General features: G+C 43.4%; 1 long non-coding RNA gene across 1 annotated transcript; it reads right to left on the bottom strand.

The window, feature by feature from the left end:
• Window positions 1-630: 630 nt before the first annotated feature.
• On the bottom strand, window positions 631-11,459 carry LOC128081509 (uncharacterized). Its single transcript, XR_008207210.1, has 3 exons — window positions 9,726-11,459; window positions 6,734-6,840; window positions 631-1,735 (listed from the first exon to the last, which is right to left on the bottom strand). It is a non-coding gene; the product is annotated as an uncharacterized LOC128081509 (long non-coding RNA).
• Window positions 11,460-14,040: the final 2,581 nt, after the last annotated feature.

Genomic DNA, 14,040 nt, shown 5'->3' with positions numbered 1-14,040 from the left:
GTGTTGAGTTCAGCTGAAGTTGCATCCTGTAATTAACAGATCATTGTTTGTGGTGAGAGGACTCCCCAAAGTCATTCTAGAACAGTTTCCCTGGAGTTCTGGAATGGGATGAGAAAAATACTTTGAAAAAAAGTAATGATATTGAGTTCTTCTACTCCAAATTAAATTAGCATTTTAATGTAAATTAGTACACCAGCTTATAATGTTGGGAAAGTATATTTTACAACATTGCACACACAAATAATAAATTGTGCAATGCAGATGTTACCACTTATTGTAATGTTCAAGTGAAGAAGAAAACACTCAGCCTAGCTTGTAATTAGTTTTACTCCTTGCAGAGACAAAAATAAAAATTTACTTGTCTTTTAAGTAAATACCATCTGCAATATATTTCCATTCTACAATCTAGTGCAAAGCATATCTGCAGCCTGCTATGCTATAGCATTATTTTATCTATGGTGGAAAGGTGGTTGTAGAATTACGGAAACATAGAATGGCTTGGGTTGGAAGGGACCTCGATTAAGGCAAATAGACTGCAATAGTTTTCTTGCAGCATAGCTTGGACATGAGGAATGCCTGTTTCAACCAATGTGTCAGACGTTTGGGGCCATAAATGCCCCAAACAAGGGTCTGCCTGTAACCCCATGTCTGTGTGTCATCAGGTGCTTTGAGACAAATGGGCAGAGTGGTACACGGAGGCCCACAGAGAGAGCTAGGCAGTGACTTGCTGAACCAGGCACTCGTGAGTTTTATCCTTGTTTGAGTGGTATTGCAGCAGTAAAGACTGCAAGAAGCAAGCCAAAAACATCCAGTGGCTTTCTGAGGCTAGTGTCTCTCAACTTGCAGCACAACTGAGAGTTCCTTCCTTTAAAAAAAAAAAAAAAAAGTTAAGTACTTCTGGTGACAAAACTCCCAACACTCTCTAATTTATTTTCCCATACCCATTTTGTATTTCCAAAGCACAAAAGATACCAATATCAACACGTAATGCCCGAGGAATCAGGTCACGTTTGTCACTATTTACTGATGTACAATTTGCATATATAAGTTTGCTTCCAGCTGCATGGTTACAACACATAAGATAAGAGGCTTAGCTTCATGTCAGACCATTGTGAGAGCTGTTTGAGCCCTGGGACTAGCAGCTGGCAGATGGGTGTTTCTTCTGGAGAAGCATAGCCAGCTCCCAGGCACTGACAGCACCAGCGCTGCTCCTTATCAGGAGCCTTTAAGCTGAGCCCAAGGAGAAGAGGCACAAAACAAGCTCCTGGGACCTTCTACCTTTCACCGTGACAATTTAAGCCTCTCTGAAAATTTTAGTGCAAAAGATGTTACTGCACTACACAGCTTTACAGGCTGTATCTGCATGAGTGCAGCTCCTCTTTGCTGTCCCCCTCCAGTTAATGAGAAGGCACAGATGCCCTCCTGCATGGGTTAGTGTTAGTCATACTCACCAAAAGGAAAACTACAGTATCTACATGTACATCCTCCTCTGCAGAAACAGAAAATAATTACCTATCACTGCTTTTTAAGGGGAATTTTACATCCACTGCCCTCCCCAGACTGATATTAAAACACATCCAGAGCCAAAATGGTAAAGCTGTGCCTGAAGCCACTGTCAGTTGTGAGGGACTCTGAAGGGCTGATACAGGGGAAGGGATGCGTGGAGGTGTCACGATCTCCTCTCACTGCAACTGTTGTAGTATTCGTCAATTTCTACATCAAATGGAATAAAAATCTGGAAAAGAAAAAGAAGAAAAAACAGCATATTTTCATATTTTGCTTTCTTTTCTTTGGGAAACCATGAGAGAGGAAATAACTGAAGGGCTTGTTATGCTCTCACAGGGAGTAAATAATTTCAGTCTGTTTTAATCAACTGCCTTTGAAATCTTGGGTGCTTACCATGGTTTATCACATCTCACATGAGAAGAACAACACAAATCTACACAAATTTGCCCTGCTGCCCTCTATGCCCAATGTCCAACACCTCATGCAGCCCCAGAGCAGCAGTTTGTGCCAGCCCACCATCAGACCTCAATGCCCCGCACATAACATCAGCCTCTCCTGCAGGTGAGTCCTCCTGACATGCCAGACAGCAACCCACACACAAAATAATTAGCTAAAAGACTCTTTCCTTGTCATTGTAAGAAATCTCATAGTATTCCAGGTAGCCTTACTTTTCTCATCTTATTAATTTTGCTCTGGTTAAATGAAAGGTGATAAAATAGAAACTGCTGCAGGACCCGGGGAAAATTAGATTATGTAACCTCTTTTTTATTTATTTAGCATGATATCAAAGTTGTTTCTTATCATTCTTCAGGTACATTGTGCTCAGGAATAAATTAAACTGTCTATTCAACAAAGAGGAACTGCTTTTTCTCCTGCTAATTTTCTCTCTCTTTCTCGATTCTCACTCTATTATTAGAGGAAAGAATAACAAGCTTAGCTGGAGCCAGAGGAGCCCTTCCAGCTTTGCGCATTCCCCACCGTGCGGTTACCTCACACAGACCAAGTGGTCCATCTATCGGTCTCCGACCGAAACGACAAGCAACAAAGTCAAAAGTACAATGATGTATTGCTTTACATAACGACTTGCTGATGTTGACAAACGGAGTGACAGCTGTGCCCTTTTTAGGGCAAGAATTGTGCTCAGAGATCAAAGTCATGCAGATCACCCCTCGTGTTTCCACTGCCATTCCTCCCTGCCATGGGCTCAGCACTTGGGCTGAGCCACAGAGGAACTGCTGCCTGGTGCCGGTTCTGCTTGCGATGGCCTTGGAGCTCAGGGTGGCGCAGAGGTCACAGTGCTGTCCTTCCTGGGGCTGTGCACCCTGGAGCTTTAGTGCGAGAGAGAAGACATCCCCCACGAGCCTTGAACAGCTTCAGCACAAAAAGAGAAACCTGAGGAAATCCATCACTGATTGCCAGCAGGGCAGATATTCAGAAATCCCTTGTGTTCTGGGGGGCATTCAGGGCAGGGGTAAGTGTGATCTGCCCAAGGTCACCTACCCGTCTGTTGCTGCTAGTAGTAACGACTGCAAAATTAGTGTAAGAGCTACCTCTTCTGGAGTCATTTTATGGCAGCATTTTACTGACAGGCAGCAAGTGACACTCTTTCTAGCATCACTCAAGCAAGCAGGAGCCTGGGTCACGCTGGTTCCTGGCCATGCAAGGACACGTAGTGCCCAGAGTTCTGGCTAGCACCAGGGTGTGTTGAAGCATGTAAATCAGAGAGACAGATGGAAGGTCTGTGCATGTGTGTGGGTTTTTCCTCTCTCTCAGGCTCCCTCCCTGCGCACACCATGAAGGGCAGGATGGCATAAGTAGGTCTATTGCATGACGTCACATTGCAAATATGGAAGTGTTAAAATAACTCATCAGAACCTGACCCAGCAAAGAGATGAGCAATTCCTGAAAGCCACCAAGGTTCAGCTCCTGTGCTAATACTTTAACTATCTATGTTAATCTCAATTAGGCAGCCAAGTCTGTACTTATTAAAACTGCCAGCTTTCTACTGTATGTGTGTAAGGGCAAGAAAGAAGTCAAGTAGAAGTGTGGGTTACACTGCTGAGGGAAAGAGCTAAGTAAATAGAGGAATAAAAGTCTCATTGCTAGTGAGACATCAGGACTCCTAAGAAAATACAAAAAGAACCTATCATCTGTCATTGCGTGATGTAGTGCTTTTCCAGACAAACAAGGCAAGACGTGCCACAAAGGACTCACTGACTTGCCACCTTCTGAGCATTAAGCTGGAGGAGTGGCAGTGAATAATGGGGAGAGCAAACAGAGGAAGAGCTGCTGCAACACAAGGCAGATGACAAGAAGTTTATACAATAAAACCAAATTGCTAAGGACAGACGTAGTTTCTGTGTGAATCCACGAGTGTATAGATGTGCATCAGCATATCTAGAAATGGTAATAACAGGCAGTGATTTTTTTCCTGTTATTTTCAGCGTGAGTTTCCTATTCTGCTTGTTCTGCACACCTGCTGGCCTGAAAATGGCAGTTCACCAGTTCAAGATTCACCATTGCCCGTGGTATTTATCATGTTTGTGCTTACACAAAGGCTATAAAATACTTCAGTTCTTCTATTCAAACCAAAAGTAAAATCAATCCTTTCTTTTCTTTTTTTTTTTCTTTTCTTTTCTTTTTTTTTTTCTTTTTTTTTTCTTTTTTTTTTTTTCTTTTTTTTTTCTCCAGAAGGCAGCAAAACTGTGAACAAAGGTAGAAAAATAATTGATGCATTCTAAGAAACTGTCAGGTGTGAAAAATGTTGACGGCTCAACAACCCTATTAATGCTACGAGAAGGTGTTAGACAGATTTATGTAGCAGCACCAACACAGAAGAAGATATATATAACAGAAATTAAGACAGCACAAGACTGGGCAACTACTCCTTTTTATTTCCTAAGAGCAATGCTGCTGCACATGATCTGAAACACAGCAGCTTACAGCAGGAAATGGGACAGGTCATCATAGAAGACCCCAACATCAAGTCATGACTATTGACTAAGGCATTCTCAGAGACCTTCAGTCCTGCTGCCTTTAGCACCCTGTCCTGCCTATGGAGTCGTTTAGGTGCCCACACCAAAGGAATTGCTGGTGCTTTGGGATCCCCAAAAGCATCTGGATCCCTACAGCCACGCTCGATCGTGAATCTTAACATACGGATTCCCTAAAATTTGGCCCTGATAACTTCCCAGTATTTGTAGCCTGAACCTTGGCTTAATGAGTCAAGCACACTTTTCAAAGAATGTCATCACTGACTGCAGTGCCCCAGGAGGACCTGGTTGCAGTGATTACCTCCTTCAATCTCTCCATCTCCCAACACCGTCCTTTATTTTACACCGTCCAGTGTCCTGCCCTGACCAGACTCAGGAAACATACTCCTTCATTCCTCCCAGCTGAAATATCAGCCAATATCTGCCATGTTTGTCTAATAGATGATAAAGCACCATGACAGAAAAGCAAACGTTTCTCTAGTAACCTGAGCATTTTTCTCTTAACCAAAAAAGAGACCAAAAAACCTCTGAAATGCATCAATTTTCCATTAGTACTGGAAATTTTCTGGCATCCTATAATATTGCTCCTGCATTTCACTATTATGCTGGCATTTTAGATGATGTTTAAGATGAAAAATTAGCTTTCAGAAAGTAGGATCTTCCTGATTAGAAAAATTTGTTGAAACTGTAATGGAAAGATCAGAACAACTTCATTAGTCTTCATTAAATAAAATAAATGTTATTCCTATTCCCTTCACATGCAATCATATATTACAACTATTAAAATTGTGAGGACGTTTCTTTTGTCCCAGAATTTAATGGATAAAGCTGCATGAAAAACAACCTACAATCACCAGGATGGCGAGCACTTCATCTTTTTTACGTTCATTAATTTTCTGTAAATAGAACACAGTCACATTGCATTGTTTGCACTAATGGAGAGCTCAGAGGAGTTTACCCTGTTACTACTTATCATTTATTTGGGTGATAATTTTAAAAAGCTTTTAAATTAAAATGATAAAATGGTTAAGGGGAAAGATACAGCCTTTCAAATGTTTCAAGTATGATAGATTATCCCAGCAAAAAAAGATAGTTCTCATTTAAGAGAAGTGCCAGGGCTGGCTGCATATCTCCAGCAATTGCTCAAGCCCCTACATCGTGTTAGGCATCTTGCCCACATCCATTTTGGCATATGATCATCACATGCATCTCCTGCTCTTTGTGAGGCTCCTGTGCGTCATTCAGCCGGATCCTGGGGGCACCCTGCTGCTCTGCAGGGAGCTGTAAGTGGATTGAGGCTGCTGATGTCACTTGCAACCACAGTTGAGCTCTCTGCAGCCTTCAGCCTCATGGAGTCCTGAGGCATTGCTCAGCCTGCTCAATAGGAGATGGCATGAAGCATTCATCTTTACATGCTCAGTCTTCTGTTTGCATGCCATCAAAGAACTCATCTACTGCAAAAAAAAAAATACCTGTGTTTGCAATAGGAACATTGTAACCAAAGACCTGGAGGAGGGAGGGACCAACTACTTGGCCAGAGAGCAATTCACAGCTCCCAGGCAAACCACCTCCTTACATAGGCCTCATCTGCACCAGCCAGTCACCATTCTGGGCACATGAATTTGGGGAAAACAAGAAAAACAATGGCAGAGCTGCATGTGAGCAAATAGCTGATGAAAAGCTGAAAGCGCTGCCACGACAGGTCCAGGCTGTACGAGATGCCTTAATTCCAGTGTATCGGAACTTCTGAGTGCTTTGCAAGTTTAATGATGTTTCTGATGTATTTTTCTGTCTGAACTTGTCTTTCTTTTCTAGATCTTACAGTTCTCAAACAGTGATGTGCACTGGTGCTTTCGCTGCATTCTCACTGCTCCGTAGCACATTTACCAGCACACACAAACTTCCACTGCACACACCGGGGCAGCACCGCAGCCACTGCTGAGCTGGGACACTGCAGCTATAGGTGACACTGAGAAATCACGGCATGTGCTCTGAGGTGTTCAGAGGAGACAAACAGCTCCACAGTGAGCAGCACTGTCGAGTAAAGTGCTGGAACTGACTGTCCATAGCAGCTTAATAATGATAGTCCATAATAAGGCACAAGGTGTGGTCAGCACTTCTGTCCCCTCAGCAGCATTTTAGGCACTCTCTTGCTGATGTACGGCTAAAATATAGTTCACCTATATTACCAAAATACATTTGTTCCCATTGGCAGCCTTTTGTGCGTTGCTTACCAAGTCAAGGCTTGCATCAGGGCTTCTTCTCCCATGTGCTCTTCTCAGCAGTGTGACACCGGTGTCCTGGTGCTGCTTCAAGGAGCTGCTCCTCAGCTGAAGGCTAACTGGGATTTAAAAACTGAGGCTGGCAAACGATTTCTAGTAGGAAATTTTCTATAGAGGCAAAGGAGATTAGGAAAGGCAGGAGCAACCAGGGTAGCCCTTTCACAAGCTGTGATGCACTAAGCCCAGGAAGACTCCTATTAAGCGTGGGTCCAATTTGGTTGCCCAAGTCCCAAAGCAGGCTGAGTGATTCAGAGCAGAGGCCGCCCAGAATGCTCTGAACTGCCCCTGGCAGCAGTTTGTTTGCTTCTGACAGTGCAGGGAGAGTAGGAGCCTCAGCATCCAACTGGGACACAGAATTGGTGAGCCAAAGAAAACTGAACACAAGCAATACTCCCATTCTTCCACAGACCGGGTGCTACTTTGTGTACTCATCAGAAACCAAACTACATTATCACATCCTTGCTGCTAAGGTCAAACCAGTTTCCCCCCATTAAGCTGCAGAACTGACCAGCCAATAGCCCTGCCATAGCCCTGCCATCTTCATCCAGTGACTGCTCAACTCGCTGGGCTGCCAGCACATGGCTGCAGCATTTTGGCAACCAGCAAGCAGAGAAGAGCAGAGCCAAAGCACCACTGCGTTTAACTTAACTCATGTGCCTTAGTCAATATGCTTTACATATTTATTTTTCCAAGCCTTTTCTGGCCATTAACTGGGACACTTTGCTCGTACAAGGCCAGTCACACCACTCATTTAAATTTATGCCTGCTATCAATCAGCACTCATTATCTTATTGCTATGCTGATATTATTATTACAGCTTAGCCTAGCAATTAATTACTAACTAAAAAAAAACAAAAGCAAAAAACAATTTCAGCAAACTACCCATACAAATCTCATGTAATAAAATATCTTTTGTTCTCCTTTTATTCTTATTAAGACATGCAAGACCACGTTAATTTCCCCTGGGTAATATGTTTGCTTCAGCTATGCCTCTCAAGCCTGTATTTCCCTGCTTGCATTTTTGCAAAATTTAACAGCAAACATTTAATAACTTGTTAAGAAACTATAATCCAGACAATAGCATGTTACTTTGCCATCTCTCAGAGTTGGGAGTAGAGGCAGGCTCCTTCTAATCCGAAGTAACTAACACCAAACAGCACACACTCAGCTGAGGAAAATCCCCCATACTTAACACTCGTCTTCTGAAGCATGGACCACTCCAGCATCTGGATGCTGAGCATCCTTCCATGCATTATGCAGCCTGGAAGGCACTGCCGTAAACGATAAACCTAATGTAATTTTAATATGTGGTAATTATAAAAGCCAGAATTCTGCAAGCAGGGCGGAAACAAGTTGGTCACGATTCCTCATTTTCAGAAATCACCAGGACCTCAAAACATGAGTGGGTCAGTGCTTAGTAACCAAACACAGCAAGCATTTTTAAATCCTTTTCATTCTTCAAATCAGCAGATTAAATAATATATTTCCATAGCAAAAGTGTTCAGATTATTTCCTAGCATTAGGAAAGAATTGAATATTATTGGTATCAGCTGTAAAATTGAGTTCATCATAAAGCACTCATGAATGAGTTTTGCTCACAGTATTAGATCCAGGGAATGGCATATGGCATATCAAGTAATTAAGACTCTAAAGTGTACATTTAAGGCCTGCTGATAATGACGTTCTTGAGAATGTTGCAATTAATGAGAGAACTGGGCCTTTCATAATCTATTTAAAAGTGGAATATATTATGCACCATGATAAGCACCACAGCAAACAAGCTGTCCAGGCATTTGTTTCCCCTCGGAGCTCAAGAACCCTCTAGGAGGTGAAGGGCCTTCATTGCCACCCATGCCCATGCAATGCCCATGACCAGCCCTGAGCTGCGCCTGTGGCCAACCTGGGGCAGAGAGGGGCTGTGGAGGGGGTGGGTGTCCTGCACAGATGTCCAAATCCTCTGAATTAAGCAGCAGGATTTTTCCAGAGCCTACCTTCTGCAGCCAGACAGCCACCTGGAACAATTATTTGCTTTGTACGGAGAGCATTTGTCATCTTCCTTTGTGTGCTTTTTAAACTTTTGTGCAAATGTCTTCATCCTTGGAGCTCAGCTCTTGTACAGTCCTGCCCTGTTCTTATTCTTTTCACCAACAACTTATAAATTCCTGAAAATAAGGAATTTTAATGGGAGTGCTGATTCAGCCTGAACTTTGCTGTACCAGCACGGAGTGCATTGAAAGGATGAAATAAAAGGACTTTAAAAACTCCAGCTCTGTGTGTCTGATGATTTTCTCTAGGGAATAACCTGGCAAGTTATCTGACAATACCCATCCAGAGAAGCTTTCAGTTTGCCTGTGTGCCGTGCATGCCAATGAAGTCCGGGATAAACAATCCATGCAGCAAAGAGGTGTATTATTTATGCATCGTCACATCCATCTATATAGAAAATTGGCCCTAAATTAAAAAAGCAGTTATCAATATTGCCTACGTGCTGGCTCCTGGGGAGAAGCTTGAGGAAAGAAGTCAAAATATCAGTAATAAGGACTCTTTTCCTCCTGTCGATGCAAACATACAGCCTGTGCAACTGGAGCAATGTTTATGTTAGCAAATACCCCGAGGTACTTCACAGAAATCAATCTGCAGAGAAAAATTGCATTAGATAATAAAAATTCAGCAACTTCCAAGCTTGAGCCCAAGCCTTACTACATGTCAGGGGTGAAGGGTGAAGACAGAAATGCGGAGGTCAAGGCTTTTAATTTTTCAGAGCGTAGCTCACAGAACGCTGCTCTCCGAGCTCTGAATTGGCGCCAGTTAAAACTCAGTTCGATCAAATCCAAGGACAGGAGAAACTGCAGGAGAGAAAGCAAGCAGAATTGGCTACAAGCTGCAGGAATACGTGTTCAGAGGAAACTTCTGCAGTGGAGTGAACTGGGAGAAAACCACTCACACAAAAACCAAATGACTTGCAGGTAATTTTCCACCTCTTCTTGCAGTGCTTTGCTCCCATCACAGTGCAGCAGGGTTGGCGCACAGCAGCCCGTGAGGAAACCTCACCCCAGTTCTGTGACCCCGAGAAGCTCTGTGCCTTGAGGTGACAGGGATGGAGGGGACAGAAATATGGTTTCAGCATAAAACCAGGCAGGATAAAACCTTGCTTCAGGCATTGAATAAAGTAAGGTGTTGCCTATGATGATGGTAATTCGTATGGCTATTCTGCACCTAGAGTGCCTGGCACTGCTGCAGCAGTGAGACTGCCTTTACCCATAGCATCTCCTCTGCTCACCCCCCTCTGTGCCTACAGGCTGCAGGCACGCCATCTTCTTCTGGGCAGGACTGGGCTGTGATGCCCAGCACCATGCAAACTTCCAGGTAAGACTTCATCTGCTCTCTTTCTTTCCTCTCTGTCTCAAAAATCACAGCAAAGTTAAACCTTCATTGTGCAGAAAGGTTGGGAAATTCATTGAGAAGCTTGAGGGAAGAAGTCAAAGTTGCAAGCGACCCTGAGATCCCTCTGATCCCTCTGAGTTGCTGTGTGGTGTCCATGCTTTGTGCTGCTTGCAGCACCACATAGAGCTGTCAAAATCCAAAGCTTCTGTCCCCAGAGCCCTAACATCTCTTTAGCAACACTTGTGGCCTATACAGGGTATAAGCTGCAGGTTACATGTCCCCGAGGTCTGATGTAAAAAAGCCTTATGCCACTGCATAACTGGGAAAGAGCCAGAAGTGAGCAAAGTGGTATGAAACAGAGATGAAGAGACAAAGTCTTTCCTGAGTGAGAGGTGGCTGTGCTGCTGGAGATGCAGCTCAGGTGAACCATCAAGCTTTTGCTTGCTCATTCACCTCTTCCAATTCTTTTAAGCTCAGGAGGTTTTTCTGCTCACACATGTCCCTGTGAAGCTTTTAATTTACAACAGAAGGAATGATGGTGCTGCTTCTAGTGGTGTCAGACACTGTGAGAGCTCGTGCCCTCTTACCAGGCACCTCTTATTATCAAACAACGTCAGAAACCTGATAGTTGGCAGAGAGAGGAGACGAAAAGGGTTGAGGTTAAGGAGAAATGACGGAAACTTTCTTTTGAAATATCAAACTTGTTTTCTGCACCAATTATGAATGAAGATTGCAGTTGGCTTTTGTTCTATTGATTGGAGAAGGGGATGGTGGATGAAATATAGTGGAAAGGACGTGAGATTTTTACAGAGCTGCTCACATATGATTGATTCATATCACTGAGATTTAGAAGGCTAAAGAAAATCCATACAAAGGATTGCAAGGGTTTTCCAGCTCTCAGAGACCATCAAGGCCATAAATGCATTATTTCTATTTGAAAGGGAAAAAAAAAACATTGTAAGAGCCCTTGGACTCCAGTACTTCTAGTTGAGCCACTCTTCCTGTAGATTTTACATTTTCCCTTGTATCATCGGTCCCTTCTTTGATCGGGTAGCATATCTAGCAAGAGACAAGTTTCCTCTGGGCAATCACTTCCCAGCACACCGGTAGGCTCATATACCATGAATATACCAAGCAAAACCCACACAATAACTGAGTACAGGTAAAAGCAAGTTTAGCCCTCACAGTCTTTGAATCAGCCACAGAAGGGCTGTGCAACAGTTGCTTTGTCTTTCAATAAGCTTTTGCAGACTGCCAAGTTTGAGGATCAATTTGATTTTCTTTTAAATGCACTATTTGGCCAGACTCCCTTCCCTTCCTTTTCCCCCTCCCTCTCCCCCTTCCTCTTCCCATTCCCATTTCCATTGCCATTCTCATTCCCATTCTCATTATTCTCATTCTCATTCCCATTCTCATTATTCTCATTCTCATTCTCATTCCTCTTCTCCTCATTCTTGTTCTCCTTGTCATTCTCCTTCTCCTTCTTCTTCCACTCCCTTCCCTTCCCCTGATTCACAAGCTAGTTACAGAATCCTTTAGCAGTACAAGCTATTTGTCCCTTGCAGTAATCAAACCCAGTTTACAGCATGGTGCAATTTTGTGGAGGGGCAAGATGAGTGCACAGGTCTTGTAACAGCTGTTAGGCTGTCATCTGAAAACTCCATCCTGGGTGATTTGAGAGATGGCATTTGTGTATGCAGGAATCTTTTCTAGTTGGTGACCCGAGTTCGCTATGGCAAAGAGGTGTGGGGTGAGAGCTGCCCACAGGAGGCTGCTACTTACATACATCTGTGATGCCGATGTCTCAGATGGTTCAGTGCCTCCACGACTGAAGATCTCAAAGCATTTCACAGAAGAGACAACGACTGATGAAAGCATTCAGCACACACTTGAAAAGGAATCACAGCAATCTCCAAAATCTTTCCGAGCATCAGGGAAGGGGAGGCACCTACACAGAACTCTAACACTTATCTGCCATAGCTACCAGCTCTGACTATATAAAGCACTCAGAGATTTACATCAGGAGACTTTAAATATAGAAGTCATTTTGTGTAAACTCTTTTCTTCATTGCAGCTCTGAAAAGGGGAAGGAGGGAAAAGCCCTTCTTTTTTTGGACTTGGCAGGAAAAAAGCAGTTAAGTAAGCAAATACTATAAAATGAAAATCTTAAAGTGATTACAAATATGAAAGGAGCGAATACCAAATTGAAACAGCCGTTTAATCAAGATAAAGCACTGAAATCCAGCAATTGGCCTCCTTCCATGATCCTGTAGAGCTGTGCAAAGGAGGCAGCTTACCGTGCTATAACCGATCTCAGATGCTCTCTGCTGACTGCGATACCCCGATGTCTTCCACTCTTCACAGCTTTTCACATGCAAAATGACTTCCTTTATGGATCACCCTTGATGTAAAGTGGCTTTAATTATTCAAGAACTGAAATAAAGATGAAAAAGTAATTGCATTTTAATTGCTGTAATAATAGCAGGAAGCTGCACTGTGACTTAAATAGTGAGAGACGAGAGATGAAGAGTAAGACTACTTTTGCTAAGATGCTATTTCTTCAAACGCAACTTGTGTGCATTTTGCCCCAGTCTCACCTTATTCCCCCACCCCACAACCAGTCCCACTAGTGAATGCCAGGTTTATCCTTAAGCTCCCGAGACAGTTTGTTCTGTTAGACAGCGATACCTACAAATAGGAGCTTTTTACCATAAGCAATTTTAAGCCTGAAGGATTTTCTTGTTATTTACTGATACCAAAGTGCAGCTTATCACCACAAGGTGCCTGCCTACCCTAAGCACCCGCAGGCTGTGCATAGCAGCCCGCTGTCTCTTGGCATGTTGGGGCTGCAGTGAGGATGTTCCATGGCAGGGGCTGGCACCCACAGCTGGGCAGACAGCGAGGCACTGGCCAGGGAGAAACATGCTTGGTTTTCCTTGGCATATGCCATCAGCAATATAGAGTCCCCAGGATTTGGAAATGGGAGGGCAATAAAAAGGAACTGCTTTCTCTTCACTGCATGTTCTGTATCCATGCCAGTAGGAACAAACTCTCCAGCAGCAGTGGGAAGCAGCATCACCCTGCAGCCCCAGGCTAGAAAGCATCAGGACCTGAACAAGACTGACACCACTGCCACTTTGGGAATTAGTGTGAAACCCATTGATCAATATCCATGCATCCCCTCCAAACGTCTGTTATCATACAGACAACTTTTCCTTCTGCACGAGGAAGTTTTCTGCTTTTGTTACCATCTCTGTCACAACAGGAGCTTTAATCCCTCACACCAGCTCCTGCCTCAAACCAGAGAGCTCGCTCTCTTGCACACAATCCCTCCTGTGACTGCACCATTCAGCAACACAAAGCCAGACAGAACAAGCTCAGAAAAGGAAAAGATGCAGCTGGAATATAGAGTGAGGCTATTGACTTGTTGTGCCAGACGCTGGCTGCAGTTAATTCCAGATGTGAGCTGAACAATAACTAAAATCCTATACTTTATCACCTTTTAACATATCTGGAGAGATGTCCAAACAATTGCTTTCAGTGAGTGATTTCAGGCAGTCATTAGCCTCACACAGAGAGAACACAGATAAATACACAGAATAGTCTATTGTAAGCACATGAAATTCATCAAAAGAATTTTTAAGAATCAGTCTGTTACATAGTGGGGAAGCAAACTCCCTTTTGTCTCTCACCCTGCTCTGCTTCTCCCACTATTCCTTTTTCTCTTTCAACGCTTGTGGTTCTCAGTAGGAGCTCAGTGCTGACAGTGGCTATGCAGTATTTCTATCAGCAGCCCAAAGAGAAGCGTCAGGGTTATGAAGATGTTACTATTTGGGGGTAGCTTATTTTTGCTGGAAGAATCATTCATTCAAAAT

The sequence above is a fragment of the Tympanuchus pallidicinctus genome, unplaced genomic scaffold (genome assembly GCF_026119805.1).
Source record: "Tympanuchus pallidicinctus isolate F22 unplaced genomic scaffold, pur_lepc_1.0 scaffold21, whole genome shotgun sequence".
NCBI classification, from domain to species: Eukaryota; Metazoa; Chordata; class Aves; order Galliformes; family Phasianidae; genus Tympanuchus; species Tympanuchus pallidicinctus.
This window is presented reverse-complemented; position numbering and strand designations above follow the sequence as displayed.